This window comes from Pseudonaja textilis, chromosome 3 (genome assembly GCF_049901715.1).
Source record: "Pseudonaja textilis isolate UNSWEBS1 chromosome 3, rPseTex1.2, whole genome shotgun sequence".
NCBI classification, from domain to species: domain Eukaryota; kingdom Metazoa; phylum Chordata; class Lepidosauria; order Squamata; family Elapidae; genus Pseudonaja; species Pseudonaja textilis.
Window position 1 is genome coordinate 29,704,568 of NC_141992.1, and position 6,134 is coordinate 29,710,701.

General features: G+C 38.7%; 1 protein-coding gene across 1 annotated transcript in view; it reads right to left on the bottom strand.

Annotated features, from left to right (window-relative positions):
- The window catches only part of SGK2 (serum/glucocorticoid regulated kinase 2), a 42,074-nt gene extending 37,378 nt beyond the window's left edge, over positions 1-4,696 (bottom strand). Inside the window, exon 1 of the mRNA XM_026697611.2 lies at positions 4,607-4,696. The gene's annotated coding sequence lies outside the window, so the exon portion shown is untranslated. The remainder of the gene's footprint in view (positions 1-4,606) is intronic.
- Positions 4,697-6,134: the final 1,438 nt, after the last annotated feature.

Here is a 6,134-nt window from a genome sequence, read left to right on the forward strand (position 1 = left end):
CTACCCTATGTACCGTACCTACCCTAGAAGGAGACCTATTAATATATTTTTTTTGTAACCAGCTGTTGAGGCTTGATGAAAAGGAAAGCAAAACTGGATCTATGTCATGCTCTGAGGAAGAGGAGTAACAGCCAACAGGAAGTGGAAGTGTGGCTCCAGAGGTGGTGGAGGAGGCTGGGGAAGGGCAGAGGCTGGCTGAGCAGTCAGAGGATGACCCAGGCCCATCCCCTATCCATCCTAGGGCACGCAGGGAGGAGAGGATCAGGGTAAAATGTGATGTATTCAGGAGGAGAGGGCCATGGTCCTCTTCATGGGTTGCAGGTGTGAGATCTGCATAAAAGGTTGGACCTGCGTGCTAACAGATGCTGGGGAGTAATTAGTGTTTTATTCCTAAAGAAGGTTTATCTTGGTTGGTGTTCTTCCAATGGACTGTCCCTGGTTATCTTCCTGAAGTTGTCAATTATCTATCCTGGTCTGTTGAGGAACTTTATTCAATGTGGTTTGTTTTTAGTTTTTGCTTCATTATCAGCTCTTTGGATGTGAACTGTGTTTCTTGCCTTTAAAATGTTATTTTGAAAATAGTTTACTCCTCCACTGTGAACAATTAAACAGTGAAGCCAAGTTGAAGGCATTAAAGGACTTTTAGTTACGTTTTGGTTTTTGTTATATTTCTGAGATACTCTGGGTCATCACAATCCATCAATTTCATTCTTTGACTTATTCTGCATTAAAATTGTAAGGGAAGTGCCACTTATTAGCCTCATGATAAGCTTCTCTAGTTGCTGACTTGATTGAGGCCTAGAACAGGGGTCCCCAGCCCCAGACCACTACTGGGTCATGACCAATTTGCAACCAGGCTGCATGAGAGGCAGGCCAGCTCAACTTGTACAAGTCAAGTTGTGCATGGATGTGCTTGCCCACTGGCCTGCCACTCGCATAAGTTGAGCTGCAGGCGCATGCATGCTGGCCAGCTGCTTACGTGGCCCAGTTTGTTTCTGCCCCCTGCCCGGGGCCGGGCCATCAAGGTGCAAAGCTTGGGGACCACTGGCCTAGAAGATCAACCTTTTTGTTTTGTCACTGGTTGGATGGACTTGTCTGTTTTACTTTTTCATTGTTTTTGTTTTTACTGTTAAGCCTGTGTGGTTTAATTTCCATATCAGTCTGACATTTTTGAAATCATTTTCACGAAAATATGGATTCTGTGCATATCTATCTTAATGCCCATTCTTATGGGCATTGTGCATGCCAGTTAGGTAATATTTGTATTTTTTGAAAGCATTTTATGTATGCACATTTTGATCTTATTTCCTTATTTCTTCCTTAGCAATTTGTGGAGAGTTGAAATAAAAACTCAGGTTGACTCAATTAGTAATTATATTCATATATGCCTATATAGTATTGTATGTATGTTTCTTTATTCAGAGATATGTTTATAATCAACATGTTGCGATTCATAACTATCATAGGTGTCTGTTAGAAGCTGTGATAATGGTAAAGTGCTATTGTGTATATCATGCATGTAACATCATTTTCCCCCTTGTAGATTCTTATAAGTACTACACAGTTGTGCAAGTGCATGTTAGAATTTATTTTAGAAAATAAAATCAGTACATCTACCCTCACTGACAAAAAGAAATAAAGGAAAGAATGTACAACCAGGAATCTTTCCTCCATCCTATTCCCAAATTCAAAGTTCAAGGTGCTCCCACTAATATAAATTACAATGCCTCCAAAGCCAGTGAATATCAGGTCATTAGCATTAAAGGGAGAGGAAGAAAACCTTGCCAAACCAGTTCTACTAGTAAGGCCACTAAGACAGTATGACGGTATGAAAGTATTGTTAGTTTATCATTTATATATGCTATTGAGCTATATATTTGATTATTAAAATGTCATAAAGACAAAAATAAAATAGAAATATGCCTGGTCTATGAATGGAAGATAAATATGTAAACATAACTCATGATTCAATCTGAGGTTGGCAAAAACCATAGGAACAGTGATGCCGTAATAATATTACAGATTGCTAAATTGCTGTTTAGCAAAAGTCTGACCTTTTTCCTCACTGAATCTAGTGAAGGAACTGTCTGTTTTTTCTAGGGCCTTGTAAAAAATGGAATGTCTTCCTATTAGAGATAGAGGTTTTGCATTGCAAGAGATAAACTGCAGTCGATTTTCAAATTCCTTGTTTGTAAAAACTGAAGCACATGCATTTTTCCCAGTATAAAATGTGTTTTTAGTGCACAGTGTTATAACTAGGACTGTGTTATTGCATTTAAAAATATATATTTGGACTTCAGTGGTTTAGGGACAGATATTACTGCCAGCCCTCCCTGCCCCTGTGCAGAGTTTGGAAGATATTGTTGTTACTTTCCACTGAGATGTTTGCTTTTTATATATAAAAGTAAAAGTATAAGATACATTGAGGGAAGAGAAAGAAAAAAAGCAACAGGAAGTAAAAGGGAACTACCAAACAGTTCTATTCCATCAGATCTAGGCTAGAAGTTAACTCTGAGTGCCAAATAAGCCATATTCACTATTTAAAGCATGCTAATACATTGGAGCAAACATTGGTGCATGCTTCTGCATCAGTGCTTGACTTTTGAATGGCACACAAGGTGACTACAGTCCCCCAAATAGGGGACAAAGGACCAGATAGCCAGGACCAGAGGGGGAAAAAGGATAATTGGTTAAATTAAAATTAAATCAAATTAAGCTATTATAATTATTTCTCAGTCAATGTGAAACCTCTTCTGTCAGACTAACATTTCAAAATGGTTTGCAGAGATTTGAGAGGCTGTATTTATGGCTTCCACTGTTTATAGGCAATCCTAGTTCTTCAGGTTGTCCTGAAGATAGCCACAAGTGTTCTCAGCTATCCTTGAATAAAGATGCAGGTTTCACCACATTCCAGTCCCCAAACAACTTTTTATTTTTTACACTTCTGTCAGAAGCACCAAGGCGTTTCTGGGTTAAAAGGATTAGCCCAGTGACATCACTGTTGCCAGGAGGCATCCAGTTGGTGGCTCCCTTCATGTCCGTGGCAGGAGCTGGAGCAAAGGACAAGCACCTGCCCTGCCGCATGGCAGCACTCAGTTCTCGAATGTGAGCACTCTTAACCTCCAACCTAGCGTTCTAGCCACAAGAGCCACTGTGCTCCCAACACCAATTGTCTGTCTACATACATTAAAATCAGCAACAGGAGAATTCTCAATATAGAAAATGAGCTTGAAAAGTGACTGGAAAAGTTATATCAAGAAGATTTAGATTACAATTGCATTTGTACTTACCAAGAAGGAAAGACACAATTCTGTAGATTACAATACAGGTAGTCCTCGACTTACAACAATTCATTTAGTGACCATTCAAAATTACAACAGCACTGGAAAAAAATGACCTGTGATCATTTTTCACAGTTACGACCTTTGCAGAATCTACCATGATCATGCGATCAAAAGTCAGACGCTTGACAAGCAAAATCAATGGGGAAGCTGGATTTATTTAACAACTGTAGCAAGAAAAGTCGTAAAATGGGGCAAAACTCACTTAACAAATGTCTCACTTAACACCAGAAATTTTGGGCTCAATTGTGGTGATAGGTCGAGGACTATCTGTATGGATTGAAATCTATACTGGTGCAGTTTTGCTGTTATAATAGCCAAGAGAGGGATAGAAGATAAACTTCCATCGTATCAAGTTTATAAGCAAAATGCAGAGAGGGGGAGCTGGGGAGTCCTGCTGTTCAAATAAATGGACATGAAATCCAACAAATTGTGGGATATTTTGAGACAAAGTTTTCACTATCTTCCTGGCTGCCTTATTCATATCATATTGTCAGATCTAGGTGTCATTACAGATAGTCTTTGCTTACTGATTGACTAGTATAGCCACCATTGAAACTTGCAGCAGAACTGAAAAAAAATAGATCGAGGACCAGTCTTCATACTTGCAGTCAGCACAGCACCCCCATTGTCACGATTCACCCACACGGCAACTGGCATGCATGTACTACAATTGCAGTCACATGATCGTTATTTGCAACTTTCACAGCCAGCTTTTGATAAGCAAAGTCAATGGGAAGCCAGCAGGAAGTCGCAAACTGCAATCATGTGAGACCGCACTTATCCCTGGGGCACTGGTGATTTTCTTAATGACCACAGCGAAACTGATGTCACAAATCAGGGACAATCATAGGTTGCTTCACTTAACAAATGCACCCATTAGTGACATAGTTGCTGGTCCCAATTGTGCTTACTAAGTGAGGACTTGTTTTCCATTTGTTACACTGCTAAACTGCCTATAACTTTTGATCCTTTTTAAAAAAATGAAAATTCTGCAGCAATGTATTTTGATGTCTAATACTGGAAACAGCCTTAAACTGCAGAGCAGAACATAACTCTCTCGAGACCTAAAACTATTTTATTCAATTGTGGAACTCTTATCAGAAAGGGCAGTAACTCTAATCTGAATTCAAGTAGCTCAGTTCTAAGTAACTGCTCTATTCTATATATTCCATGATTTTAGAATTAGTTTTCCCAGACCTACTACTTTCTTAGAACTTTCTCCAAAATACGTAAATATGAAATAGAGAAAAATTCAACCTTACCTGCTTATGGAGGTACTGCCAGAAGGCTGGTTTCTCTGTGTCTTTCTAAAAGCAAAATAATTCCATCTTCTAACTATTGTGCCCTGGCTGTGTCCTCCTTTCCTTGTGTTTTTGTTTTTATAAATTAGTCTGAAGGTCAGAAGAATATGAGGAGTGGCTTATGCTGGGACGTAAATTATTACCCTGGCATTGCCTCTGAAGGGGATAAAAATTGAAGATAATGGTGATGGCAGAGGATAGTTGTTCTCACTGGAAGATTAGAAGCCAACTCAGCTTTCCTGGAAAAATGAAAAATATTTAAGAAAGGTCTGCTTTCTGAAAGCAATTCATATCTGAAACTGAGCTATTAAGATATGTGCTTCTTTTTAAGTACCACAGAATGGCAATCTAGAACAATATTTCTCAATCTTAGCAACTTTCAGATGTGTGGACTTCAACTCCCAGAATTCCCTGGCCTCGAATTGAAATCCACACAATTGAAAGTTGCTAAGTTTGAGAAATACTGGTCTAATGAGTCTGAATACAGGGAAGTTCCAATTAGTGCAATTAATCCCCTGAAATGGTCACATTATTTAATATGTACTATAGGTTTTGAGACAGTGATTGATACGAAGGCTGTACCATGCCACACTACAAGCAGAAATACAATATTACTGTTTTGACAAGAAATGATAAATCATGCATGATAAACTAGCTTTATAATGTGTTGACAGGTTTTCTGGCTATTTAACCTTTGATAAAATTGAGTTCTGGTAAAAAAGAAAAACATTTTTTAGCTTAAGTAAAGATAGGTAACTACTGCTTATACAATATCTAGAAAGACTTACATCTTGAGAAAATTTGGCAGTATTCTGTACTTCAACCAGCAGGTTCTGACCAGAACTGGTAGCGGAAATTTTGAGTAGTTTGGAGCAGGGGTCGCCAACCTTTTGGACCTTAGGGACCACCAAACTCATAATTTTAGATCCCATGGACCACTGACTGGTTCTGTGGGTGTGGTCTAATTTGTGGGTGTGGCTTGGTGATCATGTGACTGGCTGGGCATGGCTTGTATGTAAATATTATAAATATTTATATAAATATTGAATTTTTTATTAAAAAAGAGCAATTTTTACCCAAAATCAGGCAAAGCAGGCAGGCAGATTGAGTTGCTCACAGAATCAGATTCATTCAGAAATCTATCAATCTGCCATTGGCTAGGTCAGTCTGTCACATAAAATTTGCTTGCAAGCAAACTCATAAAATTAACTCATAACACACCATGCATGTAAATATTGAATTTTTTATTTTTAAAAAAGAGCAACTTTTACCCAAAATCAGCAAAGCAGGCAGATTGAGTTGCTCAGAATCATTCAGTGATCTATCTATTTGCCATTGGCTAGCTCAGTCTCTCAAATTTGCTTGCCGTGAGTCTGCGCTGAATTTGCTTGCAAGCAAACCTTCAGTCTTAAGGGAGGTTTGATTGTACTTACAAGAAAGCAAGAAATCCAACCATTTCCTGCTTCCTAGCTAATCTAAATCTCCTGGC